At 39.3% G+C, this 15,779-nt stretch overlaps 1 protein-coding gene across 2 annotated transcripts in view; it reads right to left on the bottom strand.

The window, feature by feature from the left end:
• The window catches only part of LOC121606156 (spermatid perinuclear RNA-binding protein-like), a 78,558-nt gene that overhangs the window by 41,249 nt on the left and 21,530 nt on the right, over window positions 1-15,779 (bottom strand). The window contains exon 2 of one of the 2 annotated variants that reach the window (XM_041936344.1): window positions 6,536-6,608. The exons of the other annotated variant lie outside the window; for it this stretch is intronic. The gene's annotated coding sequence lies outside the window, so the exon portion shown is untranslated. The remainder of the gene's footprint in view (window positions 1-6,535; window positions 6,609-15,779) is intronic. 2 annotated transcript variants of the gene reach the window in all.

The raw sequence follows: 15,779 nt of genomic DNA, 5'->3' as shown, positions 1-15,779 counted from the left end.
CCGCTTTCTCTTTATACTCGCTCACCTAGATGCGCTCTCAGGTAATGAAAATTGGCCACAATCAATTTAACACGAATCAGTACTTGATGGTGTTGATGGAATGTGGTCGGTACCTTAAAAGTACCAAGTTCGGAAACCAACCCTGTCAGACTCACAATGAACAGTTTTAAAAATGGATAAAAATCTATGCAGCAAATCCAGAGATATTATCTTCTTTATTCCAACGCCTACATAACCCACAATGCAACTTTAGCACTGACAGTTCAGTCGGAGATTCGGCTGTGTTATGCTATTAGCCACTAGCCTGCAGCAGAGTTGAGGAGTGGGCTACGGAGGTCTGGTAAGCTCACTTCTTTCTAACTCCACACCCAGAATGTTTTTTTCAATTTTCAAACTTGTAGTGTTCAGGCCCAACCAACGCTGACTTGAGGATATTTATTAGACTTCACACAGCTCCCTCTTGAGGCAACTTTTTAAACAGATGCTCGTCCTTTCAAAGGACCTGTTGACAGACCTGTGTAAAACTGATGTTCCTCAGTTGTGACAACTTCGTTATTGTTTTCAACAAACACAATCCCGATGACTTGAGAGCACTAAGATTTAGACCAAACCGTGTATCACAGTTGTCCAAAATGCAAATTATGTTTAACTGTTCATGCAGCTTGTGTTTTTTGGGGGAGGTTATTTACAGCACACACGATGATCTGACCTGCTGTGTGCAGGATTTATTTATACTTTCTGAGTAAACTTTCCTCATGCTGCTGGTATAAACTTGCCCGTCTTACAGTGGATCTGTAACCATGTGTCATACCACAGTCATTCAGCCATATTTCTCTAAAGACTGCTCATGTTCTTTTAGTGAGTTTTATTGAATGAATGTTCATGTTTAATATAGGACATTTCAACAACTTGCTTCTAATCCTGATGAAAAATGAACCAGTCTTTCATTATATATATATATATTTACCAACCACTTTTATTCTGCTGCTGCTGGTGTGAAATTGTTTAAACGTTATCTGGCCACAGACACACTAACACATTAATTAAATTACGCAGAATATATTCTCACTATTAAATGCATTAGCTCAAGCTGCTTTGCCCACATGGTCAAATGCTTATGGGATGTGAGTCTGAGCCTGTGGTGTAACCATGTGGTGGTGGTGGTGGAGTGAGAGCAAACAGCACTGCTATGTACAGTCTCGGGGGAATCGGTGGGGTCGAGTTGAGCATCAATTAGATTCTCCGCCACCTTGACCTCATTTTCAATGACAGAGCAGAGCAGGCTGATGGTGGTCACAGCTTCAGCTCTGCCTTTATTCGCTCTGATGCAAGTCTGTCCTATTTGCAGAATCGCTTAAACATCCAGTAAAATAAACACAGAGTTGAAGAGAAATAAAGGGAAAAAGGATGTTGATCAATACGACACAATAACTGGGCTAGCTGCAGAGATTTCTGTCTTTCAAAGCTGCACGTTCCCACTCCTGCCCTGTTTTGGAACAAAAACTCCCCAAACAGCGGAACTTCAAAGCATTTACAACTGCTCAATAATGGAGGACGTTGCTACGTGTGAGAGACGAGGAACGCAACACATGAATGCTAACAAGCCTTACTCGCGCACCAAAAGCGAGAGGAGAGAAAAGGCAGAGCTGTGTCAATGCCACAGTATTCGGTTTGATGACACATTACCTCTTCACACCACATTTCTCCTACATCTCTGCTAATCTGGTTCACACGTCGCTGATGAGAAAATGTGACTTAACTGAGAGTCAATAAGAAAGAGGGCAGAAGAGGAGGGAGGAGAGAGGAAGGTGATGTGGTCACTTCTAGAGGCATATAGAGGGTGAGGGCACCATTACTGTGGTAGTATTTCATTCTCAAACCCACACGTACACTGTGATGTATTTGAGGGATTTCACTTTTAACTGCCAAAATATGTTGCCACTGAAGTAAAGAAATGTAAAAAAAAAAAGCATAAGCATTTTATTAAAACTGAGTCCAGCTCGTTTTCACCAGTAAATCACCAAAACTGCACTAAGTGAGCAGTGCCGATATCAGTCGCTCCAACAACACCCTTTTCATTGGGAGGAAAAAACAGACAGCAAAACTCTAAATCCTGTCCTCAATGAAATACTTTTATTCTTAATTAATTTTCATTAAATCCTTATGTTGCGTCTAAAACCACACTTCCCTTCTGCACGCATGCAGACAAAAGACTGTCCGGGGACCAGTGTGCCTACACATGGCTGACAGTGAGCCACAGATTTCTTGCTAACCAGGAACATTTCTTGGACCAGACTCAAATTTCACAATTTCACATGTTTTAGATTTTTTTTTTGGATTATGCATTTATTCTACATACAACACAAGAAATCATTGACTGCAAGTCTGTTGATTTATAATGATACACTACCAAGTAATGCTGGTGTGTGATTATGATAACAAAGCTCCACTCTCCTTAACAAATTACTTATTCTAACCCAAACCATCATCCTTCCCTAATGCTAACAAGGTGTGGTAGGGAGTGGTAGAAGACAGGAGTTGTCATATCATAAAACTGATTTAGTTTTCAACACTGATGTGCTGTGAAGGCACAAACAAATGATGTTGTCCTGCTGAATGGAGCCTCAGATCAAGAAACATTTCTATGCATTGTGCTATAGAACATGGAAGAACAAGCTGAAAACAGGAAAACTGATATAATTACAGCTAGAGGAGACAGCAGTGAGGAGACTGAGTGATGGAGCAGCAATCATTTCATCTAAAATGCTATAAAAACAGTAAATACTGAAACACATGGCACAAGGACAACAGGACTTACTGTGCCATCCACGGCCGTACACACTTGCATACAGTATTCTGCTGCACTTTTGATAAATTCCCTATGTGGGCTCATTTTCTCATAACCTTTCATTTCCCTGGAGAGGAGAGGTGATTAAATGAAGATAATTAAGAATACAGCAATGACTTTTTAAGGACACTGATGAGGCTGCAGTAGCAGCAGATGGTGAGCTCAGCATGTGACAAAAAGACAATGCTGATTTACCAAAAAAAAAACAGGCCAGAGAGTGAGAGCACGTAAGCGGGGATGGTTTTTTGCCTCTGGATAAAAATAGACTTTCTACACAAATCTCAAGAGTCATCCTGGCGTGATTTTACATGAATAAAAGCCAATATAGTGAACGATACAAGCATGGGGTGCTTCTAAGGCACCTACTCCCTATAAGTCAGGTTTATTTGCATAGTTCTTAATCACAGCTAGAGTCTCAAAGGGCTTCACAACACCCACATTATGAGACAATAACTGAAAAGGACACACTCCAACCTCAGATCCTCAGTGAGAACAAAAACCCTGCGAGAGCTTTTTGTTTTATTTCACCAAGCAGCAATTAGCATCATTAAACTCCAGTCAAAGACGAATGTTTGCTACAATTAAGGCATGAGAGCTAAATTAGCTTCACTACAGTTTAGTGACTTGTTACAAATGCAGTGCACTATTGTGCACAGAGTACAAATGAGCTTGGTTGGTTATGAAGAACTGGTTATTTATAACTGGATGGGAAGAAAGCTGGTCACAAACAAAGGTTTACTTCTCTGCAAAGCCACTCAGAAAGGGCTTTGAAATGCCCCCAATTAGAAAATAATAAATCCAACTATCGTATATTACATTACATTTGAAATGCAATGTTATGATGATACTGTTGCTAGTATGACCTAATCCTGGTCTGAGACTTTTAAGATTGAGTATCTGCCATCAAGTGCAAGATGATAATTATTCTATTATATTTTCCTCAATATAAGACAGCTGCACAGTGCATATTACATAAAGAAGTCCATATTCATGAAATTAATTAGAGCAAATTAAATATGTTTTACAAGCCAAATAATAAGTTGAATTAAATGAGTTAAGCTCAGGCAACATGTGAATATATGTTGAAACAGATAAAACTGACACAAGACGTAAGAATATGATGCATAATAAAAGATTTTCAAAATTCAAGTTCTTCAGATATTTGCATTCTGTTGAATGAGGCCGAAACAAATACCTGCAAGAGAAGTAAACAGAGCAGCAAGTAAGAGGAGCAGCAAGCCTGTTGTCATACAAAAGGGTGGAGGTCGACACAACTGGTAGGTTGTGAGGCAATGTAAGAGATTGCCAGTATTGCAAGAGCAACAGAGAGTCTGCTAAGGTATGAATGATGCTTTCAGATCAACCAACAAAAAGACCAACCAACCAACACACACACACACACACACACACACACACACACACACACACACACACACACACACGCACACACACACAGATGTGTTTATTTTATTTATTTATTTTCTTCAAATGTAAAAATTCACTCTGATTGTAGTGTTAGGGGTTATTAGTTCCATTCCCGGTGGGACTCAGTGTGTAGACTAAGGCTGTGACACCACCAGAGTCAGAGGTCAGACTGCAGTCTTGCTAAAAATGCAACCACTCATACTGCTTTAATGCACTCTGGACAAAAACATCCACCAAATGGCTGCGCTCTGCCACTCCAAACCATCACATACTCAGGTATTCTGCCCCTAATGCCTCCTCCACCCTCTCCTGTCCCCAGCCTTCATTTTGAGGAAGGTTAGATGAACTCGGGGAGGGTATTATTCTAGGGCTGTGTTTATTTAGGTCGTTTTCACTGCGGGGAACTTTTACGAGCAGGCTTTTATGTTCACACAAGACTTCAAATAATGCCCTGTGCAATCCTGTGAGCTTGCACCAGGCGGGATGGGAAGTTAAAAAAAAAAAAGCCTTGTTCTCTCATACAAAGCTTTTGTGACTAACATTTGATCTGACAACAAAAGGCAATACAGACCCAAGTGCTGGGGATCACACATTTTTCAGCACTTGGGGGTTTTGCTCTGAAATGATGTGTCCAAACTAAGAGTACTCCAACTGCACAAAGCCACAAAAAACTAATGAAAAACAATATTATAATAAATTGGTAGGATTATATACTAAAACAAAACTTGCAAATAGGACAGTAGGCAAGTGGAGATCATCTCCAACAGATAATGCAGAATGACCTTCAGGTAATGAGATCTTCTCTTCCTGAAATGGACACACATTTTTGTAAATTACCTCATTTGTTTGCAGTATAATGCTGCCTCGCCTTACACATTAAGGCTCTACATGATGGTGCGCAGAAATATGAACAGTGGCCTTTATGAACATTAACAGCGGAGAACTTATTTCATTGTGTGTGCAGATTGCAGGAAATTAGATTTGGGATGTGTGTCACATTTCTGCAGAGCCAGAATATTATGCCTGGTGTTCAGTGTAGATGAGGTATCACACTTAAAATAGATTTTCTTTGGGTCTGAACCACAGTGAAAGAGTCTTGCGAGTGACATTTAATGGTCGACCTGCTTCTCCCTAAATATAAGAAAATCAGAGTGGAGACATGCTTTCTTACTCTTTGCTGAAAATGAGCAGGATACATACTTCAACAATTGTAGTCCATTCAAGACGAAGTTTGATAAGTGCTGCACTCTCAGATTATGCATAATTCCTACTATTTAACCTCTGATCCCTCAGATCGCCACTGGATCACTGGATTTTTTTGTTTTTTTTAGACCAAACTCACTCACTACACAACTCAAAGACAAGAGAATATTTTGCATTTTTGATAAAAAATGAATAAATGAATAATCATTATCAATGTTGTCCAACTTTTTGTCAACTGAGTAACTTACTAATAGTTTTATTAGTATACCTAATATCATTAAACTCAGTATTTCAAAAGTAACTACGTCTACTTATATAGCCCCAAAGCACAAGTTTGTCCTGTGTTCACATGTGACCACATTCTTTTTTTTAACCACAGCCAACATTTCACCCTGAACACACACACACACACACACACACACACACACACACACACACACACACACACACACACACACACACACACACACACACACACACGCACACACACACACACACACACCACTTTTTGGTCTATTTAAAGTACACTAGCATTACACGTACAGTATAGTTGTGATGTTTTAGAGTTGTGCATTTAGAGAAAATTTGAAGGCAGGTCAGGAACAAAATAACTACTTCTTGCACACTTAATTTCAAGAGCGATAGAGTCCTGACCTGCTAACCTGACCCATTCTCTCCAGCCTCCTTCAAATGTGTGGGTGCTCACACCAGCCCTGCAGAACATTGAGTGGACCATAATGTATTTCAGTGCAGGTACTGTAACCCTGAACATTATGACTCCTCACAGCAGAGCAACATATTTCATCGGCTGTTCAAATTCTCTCTGATCTTGCAGAGCCGGAGATGCCTGACTCTGCTGCAGAGCCAATAAAACTGACTACAAACGTTATATAAGTGAGCCACAGCTGGCAGGGGGTGGGCTGCAGAGGCAAACATTCAGCAACATGGACACACACACACACACACACACACACACACACACACACACACACACACACACACACACCTACCTACCTCAGACAGGAAGGCGGGTACTTATAGGAACATGGTTATACTTACCGTTGTAGTTATCTCCCAGCATGCACTGCTTTTACAGCCTGATCTTGAGCAGCAGCTGAGCAGTGGCCAACACCTGGTTAAAATCAGAACGAGGCTGAAATTTATCTTTCTGATAGTAAATTATGAAAAAAAGATAATTTAGTTTTGCATTACATTTTATACGCAGTAAAAAGCAAGCACTGGTGATTGAAATAGTTCTATTAATTCTTAAATTATTAGCATGTCAAGTATGAGTGGGCAGTATACCGGTTTCATCACCATCACTGGTGTCACATTCTGCCACGACATGGATTTTGCAATGCTGTCATTACCATGATAAACGTTTTAGCATATTGAAAAGAATGCAGTTTACTGTGGCTGTGATAACGTGCAGGTAGAGGGCTACACACATACTTATAGAACTGGAGTTACATCCAGTAACTATTTTCCTCGCTGATTTCAGTAACATGACAATGTGGAAGGTAACATTATGAGCAATGCACAGCAATTTCACAGTTGTTGGCTGCAAGAACCAACACAAAAGTCTTCATCTACTCCTATCATCTGGGAAGGAACCCAGTGGATTGAGCTGATGGAAATTACCCCATAACAACACTGGGAAATTCTTAGGCTATATGTGTGCACTAATTATTTTAATTTACATTCCTTTGAAGACCAATAGAATTGCACACTATACTGCAACACAGGCTCAGCTCATTTGTTATTACTGGTTCTGTTGTTCTGCTGCTTGTGTCGGTATGTGTGTCTGTTGCTGCCGTATGGAAATGAACCTGATAGACATGCTCTGCGGTACACTGACTACTGGACTTGTGTGATAACTTTAGGTTTTCTAACAAAGTTTATTATGTCTGTATGTTTGTCTGTCAGTGTGGGGCAGTAGTGGCACTACTTTACTACTTAAGCTACATTTCTCAGTAGCTTGGTGGCAACGTTGCTGTTTCCTGAATTGAATAGTCTTTCAAAAGCTTAGCTCTTTCACAATTTAGTATATTTTTGTAATACCATGATATAATACCGTCACTGTAAAAAACAAACAAAAAAATATGTAGTGATATTTATTTAAGGGCATGTCAACCAACCCTTATTTCAAGCAGCATTCTAAAGAAGGGTCAGGGGTCAGAGCCATGTCAGATATAAATAACAGCCAGAAAGAAAGGACAGTTTTTAGTGCAGCTAAAATTATGAATATGTGACACGAAGATGTGATTTAGTAAAGGAAGAAAAGCCTGTATGGTTGAGGTGAGTGAAAATAATGTGTGAAAAATCATCAAAATAATTTATGGTACCAATTAACATCCATTTGTCTCTCTATAGTTTTTTAGACTGCTGACAGAGCTGACATAACGGCCTTCATTAAAGAGCTGTTATCCTGTATTTCAGGCTCAGATCTGCAGATTTTCTACACATTTGTTTTCAGATGAGATGCAAGATTGGATCAGGGTCTCTGGAAAAGTGATAATTGGACAGCGACGGCTCCAAACATCAGGTGTCATCAAGGTGGAAGAAGACGAAACAAAGTAGCAAGGGTAACAGTGCTGATGCCTGCTTTAACAACTTTTTGTACTGTTCCTATTTACAAGCTTATGACATTGTCTCTGCAGCTGGGTGTGACATGAACTGAGCTATTTTCAGAATCCTTGTGAACGTGACATTCAGAGCCTTAGAAACTAATTATTTTCATGCCGAAGATGTGTAAACACACAAAAACAGGCTTTCTCTTGCAAGTCTGTATCTTTTGGGTATGTTCAAAGGTTCAGTATGCTTGAAACAAACAAGGTCTCCTGCCATGTTGAAGGCCAAAAGTTGTTTTGAAAGACCTCACCAGATGTCAGGTGAAATGCCCGCCATCATAGCCTCCTACAGGGTGCTTCCCACTGCCTCTTTGATCTCTGTCCATGAACTATGTGTTGTAGTCCCGACACGATGACTCGCACAAATCGGGATAATGGCGCACACGATGTTGCCCTCAGTTGTACAAACGAGAAGTGACAGAAGAAGCAGTATGGAGAATGAAAAAGAGAGCTTGAGAGAGAAGCTTTCAAGACTCTGCCTACTTTCACACCTCCACACCTGACCAATCATCGTATAAAGTTGCTGTAATTGTCGGTTTCAAAAACTTCAGAAACATCTGAAAGGTGTGGGGGAGAGGATTTCAGACACGACCCGACAAGCACTTTGTTTGAAGTATACTGAAACCCTTGACTTGTGTACAAATTAGCTCTACGCTTTGAAATATATTTACATCATTAACACAACTCTGTGCTTCTGTTTTCTATTGGACTAAAAAACAGTGCTATTGGTTGCTGCCTGGAAGAAGTCCTAGATCCTTAAGTACAAGTACAAATACCATGCTCTAAAAACACTCCATTACAAGCAAAATGCCTTGAATTCAAAATGTTATATAAGTAAACGTGCAGAAGTATAATATTTGCCACCTAAATAAGTAGAGGTATGGCAGAATTACTAGAGTAAATGTACTTAGTTACATGCCATCCTTTGTTGCTATTCCTTGCATCAGAAACATTCTCAACTCCCTCAGCACCTTTCAAATCTGAGTCTCAGTGGCTAGTACCAGCATGTGTATTGAGATTCAAGTCAGAATGACTGTCACATATTTTCTAAACTAACAGATTATCTGAGTGAAATGTGCAAAATCTTCATGAGAAATGTAACTAGCAGCTATAGCTGTCAAATAAATGTAATGGAGTAAAAAGTAAAACATCTCCCATTGAATGTACTTCATTATATTGCACCACTTGTCAGGAGATGGGAGTAAAAAAAATAAATGCTTTGCTGTATATGAATAGCTCATGTTTCAGCCTGAAGTTATTTTCTTCATTTATTCAAATCTGCACAATTGAAGTCATGCTGCATTAGCTACTACAGCAACAGTTTCTGTTTGCACTGCTACCAAGGATGCACAGACAACAATCACCTGGACTTCTTGCATGCTGAAGAAAAACTCTGAGACTTAGACCTGAAATTACAAGTCTTCTGATACTACTCTTGAATGGAGATACTGATATCACTTAACAGGGGGAGTTGTACTGTTTCCAGCACTTCATGCGTGATGTCAAGTAGAAAGTGAAGCAGAGGTGAAACTTTTAAGGTAAAATGCATCGATCAGGCACAGAGGGTTTAAACCAGGAGATGAAATTGGACAATTTTAATCTTTCCTGTTTTAGAACGTGCAAAAACCTCAATGTGATAGGCAGAACGGACAAACTGCCAATTCTGAACATAAACCTTTTGGCTGGTGACTCATGGCTCGTTTCCACCCAGTGAGCGAGCCATGCCAGACCTCTCTACAGACCGGTTAGTGTCTGATCATTACAACAGCTTTACCAGCAGATTGAGAGAGCTACCTGCGTGGTCACCTGCAGTCAGGGGTCTCTGGAGGAACCTGCAGTAGAGGTAAAGGTTGGGCGGGCCCTAAGGCGACTTTATAAAGCCCAGCTGGGTGACGCCCACACAGAGGGTTTAGAAAACACAGCTGCTTTGTTATGAAACAGCAGCTTCGGTGTTTTTATTTTTTCAGAGGAGGATTAGGCCTTCATTAATGCATTAATGGATCCGTGCTGCACTGTGGGCCTGAAAACATCCAAGTAAGCACAACACTCTCATCCCTGTCTGCTACTAAAAGCAGCAGCAGCAGTGTGTGTATATATATGTGTGTATGTGCGTGTGTCTCTCCGATGAACATTGTGTGTATTAGCTGGTCGTTTTTGTGTATCAGTGATGTGTCACGCTGATGGGACATAGTTTGTTGATGGTTCAAAAATAGTCTATAAATAATAGCAAAAATCTTCAGTTAGGAAATTAAAAAAAAAAAGAAGCTGTGTGGCTTCAGCTTCAGAATATAGAATCTATGGGTTTGTTGTTGTATTAAATGACAGCTGGTTCCCACAAATGAAAAACAACTGGGCCAATCACAGCTTTGCAGGCTGGGATGTCATCTTCTCCTGCCAGAGCCAGAAAAATGGTACCAGAAAAACAAACACAAAATGGCTGAGAATGACACAGATGTACAGGTTGTTGCAAGCCGAGTCAATTTAGAGAAAAAAAACAATTTTTAAATCTGCATATTTATTCCATTCACATGAAAAATCTAATCTGCTCCTATCTGCCACTGCTGCAGCTTCTATATTGACTGTCACAATAATCAATGTTTGTACAGTTCTCATTCTAAAAAGTTGGGACGCTATGTAAAACATAAACAGAATGTTATAATTTGCTAATCCTTTTTGACATATACTGGATTGAAAACAGTGCAAAGACAATATAAAGACTAGATGTTTGACCTCATTTTTGTAAATATCTTTTTATTCTGAATTTAATTTTGATGCAGCAACACCTTTATAACAAGTCGAGACAGGAGCAACAAAAGACTGGGACACCTGTTTGGATCATTCTACAGGTAAACAGGTTGATTGGTAACAGGTGATAGTATCATGATTAGGTATGAGAGAAGCATCCTGGAAAGGCTCAGTTGTTTACAAGCAAGGATGGAGCGAGGTTCATCACACACATGATTGTACAAAGGAGATTTAGGAGGCGCACAAAGACTTCATAAAACCGTCATCGATAAACACAGTTCATGTGCAAATGGTTTGATTCTGTTTTTCTTTACCTTTTACACAGCGTCCCAACATTTTTGGAATTAGGGTTGTACTTACAATGGATCAAATGAAGCTTGTAGCAATGAACCCACCTTTCAAACCTGCCATTCAAAATCTTTTACCCAATTGTTTTTATGAGCAAATTAGGGGCTGAAATGTAAAGTTCTGCGATCACTTGAGTTCCTGGATCAAGTCCCAAACAGAGAATGTCTCACTCTCAATATGTCAGACAGAGTGAATGAAATAAACAAAATATCAGCTCAGTTTAATCATCAGTTTTTCAATCACTGCCTCCACTTAGCAGTTGTGGGGATCTGAACCAGTGACCTTCCAGAAACTTTCACAGTCTGCCATGAGATTTAATGGCAAACTAGTCAAACAGACAGTGAATAAAGGACAAATGCCAATACTTTTCAAATAATCTGAAAAGTTTCCCTGAAGGAAATACAAGAAAAGTTAGCCAAACTGTGAATGTTATAGAGTAGAAATGCAACCACCAGTCGTTGCATCTCCCAGATAAAACCATCTTCGTATCGACAAAGACTCAAAGGAGGATTTCTGCCAGGAAAAAATGAGAATGAACAGAGAGCTGAGCGAGCTGCTGCCGCCTTCAGACCTGCTTTATTATTCTAGTCCACAGAAAGAAGCTTGCCTTGCATTTCTATTGCTTGCCATACTGTCTTCTTTATTATCCTGACGGTATACTGTTTGTAAAGCACTTTGGCTCTGTTCTTTATGTAGCAGATTAAGTTTCTATTTCTTGCATGTGGGTTGGTGTGTTTCTGTTTACAAATGTGTGTCAATATTAATTGTGGAGGAAATTATCGTTTATGTGGTTTGCTGACAATAAGAGTGTCTCTGTCAGTCAACTGAATGAGGACCAAATCAGTGTTTACAAGGTTGTCCTTCTTAAAGATACAATGGGTAAGAATTGGCCACCTGTCAAAGGTTGTGCCAAACAAAAAAGGGGCAGCATATCACATATCAAGTAACTGCTAACTGCTGATCACTATACTCCTTGCGGTAGCAATCTTGTGCTGTAGCTATTAGCTGCTGTTAGCTAGTTAGCTCTGGTAGCCATGCAGCTAGAGGTCCTATTAGCTGACTAGAGTCTGCCACAGCCAAGAGCTCAGAGCACCAGAGGATTGTTGGTGTTTACACCCCGGGTAACAGAACGGGGATCAGCAGCCTCCCAGTGCACACGACGGAATCAGAACTGAACATAGACTCCAAACCCAAAGGAGAAGAAGAATGATGTGTGTTTTACAGTGAGTTAACCTAGCAATTAAACTTGTGTCAGTTTGGCAAACGAGAATAACTTTCAGAAGATAATTCAGAAGGTGGTGGGTTGTACTGTATTTTTCTGTTTAATAAGGAAAATATATATAAGAATATTTCCTTTCTTATCATTTTGTGAGTTTGTTTTTTTATCAGAAAAAAATATTACATAACATTCCACCTTAAAGTTTTCGGTAACTGCCATTTAATTAACTATGAGCTCAAAGTAGCCTTTGTTAATTGAATAATTTTTTCTCCACTCAATAGCTAGCTAATGTAAACTAGTGAAAATGAAAAGGCAGCAAAACATCACAAAGTAAGGAAATATCATCATTAAAACACAAACTACTGTTTATTTGCCTGTATTGCTTAATACCTATAACTATACCTAACTATATCCATGGTATTGCCTAATACTAGTTAACTGGATGTTTGGCTGACGTAATATTCTCAACTTGATGAAATTATTCATAAAGTGTATGTAAACTTGCTTTTGTATTAACAATGGCTACATAATCTTCAAAGCAAGCCACACCTTAACTGTGTGAATGCACATATGGGTGAGTCAGATGTTTAATTTTAATTTGCACTGTGAGAGCTCTATCTACCTATCTACCTATCTATCTACCTATCTCTATCTCAATTCTAACCTATTTCTTTGATTCCATTTTAGTTTTGATATAGTACAGTAGATTCTATGCACATGTGTATATATTTTGAAAACTATATTTTTCTTACCTACCTCAGGTCAGCTTAGTGTAAGTCATGCGTGTTTTGTTATATGTGAATTGCTGTTGCAACACTGCAGTTTCCCTTACGAGATCAATAAGTCTAATAACTCTATCAATCTTATCAGGGTATCCCTACCTATAATTAACTATAATTAGTAGTAGTATACTAGTTAATTCTAAAAGAAATCTTTCCAGGGAACTTCCAAGGAAATGATTAAGTCTTTAGCGGAATGTAAAAAACTCATCATCATCAACATCAAACAGAAGTCCATTAATATCTTTGAGGGTTTAGCAACCAGAGAAGCCAGATTTATCCTCCATAAAAGTTCGTCTCAATTTTCGAAATGTCATTAGCTGTCAGCTGTTAAAGATCAGCTTCAAATTACACAATTTTATTGGAAGAACAAAAAAGCAAAAATGTAACTATCCCCCACCTGCAACAACTATACTGCAAACATATTTCACCCTTAGATACACCATTGATCAACACAACCGTTAAACAACACAGCTGTTTCAAAAATACTGTAATCTCTGCAACCCTGACAGCCTGGTGGAAAGTCAATAAGATCTTTAATTCTACATCAACACTGGGCAAATATATCCCCATATGTCATAACCACACATGGGCACAAAAGGGTATCATACAGCTTCAACATCTTTTTCAGAACAATCAGATAAAACACCTTATACAGAAGCACAGACTTGGGGGACACCAGTTTCTACAATACCTACAACTTAAATCCATAATCAAACCAAAGATTAACATAATGCATAACACACTGGAACCTCCTCAGATAATCAATGTAATAATTCAATTTACTAATCTAAATAAACTAACCTCAAGACTCTACATACTTCTCTTACCTTCAGATAATTCCATAACAGTTCCGACAGCCCGTTGGAACACTGATCCCTCAACTGACTTCTAGATAGAAATAAATTAAAATATTTTTGCCATGACAACCAATACAAACCTACAACTGATCCAATATAAAAGTTATCCACAGAACACATATCACCCAATATAAAATGTACAAAACAGGATTGGCAAACATAGACACTTGTTCACAATAAACAACAGGCACAACAGATAATTATTTTCACGCACTCACGGCCTGCCAACCGGTTTATTCATTCTGGGACTCCGTAACAAAAAACTCTCAACCATCTTAGACTGCAGAATCCCCACATCCCCACAGCTTTGTCTGCTAGGAGATACTTCAATAATCAGTATACCAAACACATAAAAGAACAGCCTACTAATTTCTCTAACTGTCGCCAGGAAAACAGTTTTTCTCAGCTGGAAATCAAAACACTCTATAAGCATTAACCATTGGACAAATTTTCTTTCAGAATACATATCTATGGAAAAAACAACAATAACAATAAAATGTACATTTTTACGGACAGATGGCAACCATTTTTTGTCGTTCACAGGGGTGGATTAGTACTGTGCACATTCCTATATACATGCACCCCTCACATTGCATTGTAAAACACATGCACACACCTTTATACCCATTCCTATAGCACTGTTACACACACACATATAACATAACCATTCACAACTCATGATTATTCAATGTTTCATTTAATGCTATTCCCACATATACCCACAAATGCTTGAAATCATACAACTGTCAGCACTACCCTGATCACGACTATTGCCATTGTTTTAATATTCTGTGATAATGGTATGTCATATTATTTTGTTATTAATTTATGACATTAATATCACACCCTCCTGCTACACATTTCATACTCTAACCTGACCAAAAGGACTAAACATAAACACAAACATGCACACCTACACATCACTCGCATTGACTCTATGTATGCCAGTCTAATGCCTATTTCTGGATGCTCATAATATCATACACACAATCTGCTACCTTCTTATGTTTACACTGTTTTCATTCTGTTTGTTATTAACTTCCTCATTTATCTACCTTTCGTTCTTGTGTCTGACTAATTCTCTTTACGAATACTCTCTATGGATGAACAGTGTCATCTTCGTGAAGACAGTTAGGGAAGGGGAGGAAAAAAAGAAGCTATATACATGCATATGTAGGTGTATATATGTATGTACATATATATATTTTGAATAGTGAGGCTGCTAATGTGGCATTGGTTGGTGGTCAGTGTCTGGTCTGCCCAGGCGTGGGGTATGTGGGGCTGTTGTGGGTGCGGCGACTACTTCCCTGAGGCATGGTGCCCACTGGACCCTATGTGCTCTCCTGGCACGGCATAGGGCCACTGGAGGCACCCTGGATGGTGGGTGGAGTGGGTGTCTACCAGTGTTGGGGCCATCAGGACCATGTGAATTACCAGGATGTTCAGGCACCCCCAGTGCAACGACTATACCATCACCATCACTGTTGATCATCAACAGCTGCGTGAACTGTTGGGGCAGCAAGAACCCCAGCCTGGAGATCAGTGGTCAGCCCTCCACTCCTTCCTCCAGCATGGGTGACTCGGGGGAGAGCCTGTTTACTGAGTTCCAGCAAGTTATTTCTAGTATATCCAAATATTTAATATTGTGTGTAAGGTTTTGTTGAATGGTATTTTTGAATATTGCCTATTTTGGTGAATAAACTGTTGTTTTATCTGACATCA

The sequence above is a fragment of the Chelmon rostratus genome, chromosome 5, assembly GCF_017976325.1.
Source record: "Chelmon rostratus isolate fCheRos1 chromosome 5, fCheRos1.pri, whole genome shotgun sequence".
Classification (NCBI taxonomy): domain Eukaryota; kingdom Metazoa; phylum Chordata; class Actinopteri; order Chaetodontiformes; family Chaetodontidae; genus Chelmon; species Chelmon rostratus.
Note: the sequence above shows the minus strand (reverse complement) of the source record. Positions and strands in the feature narration are given on the sequence as shown.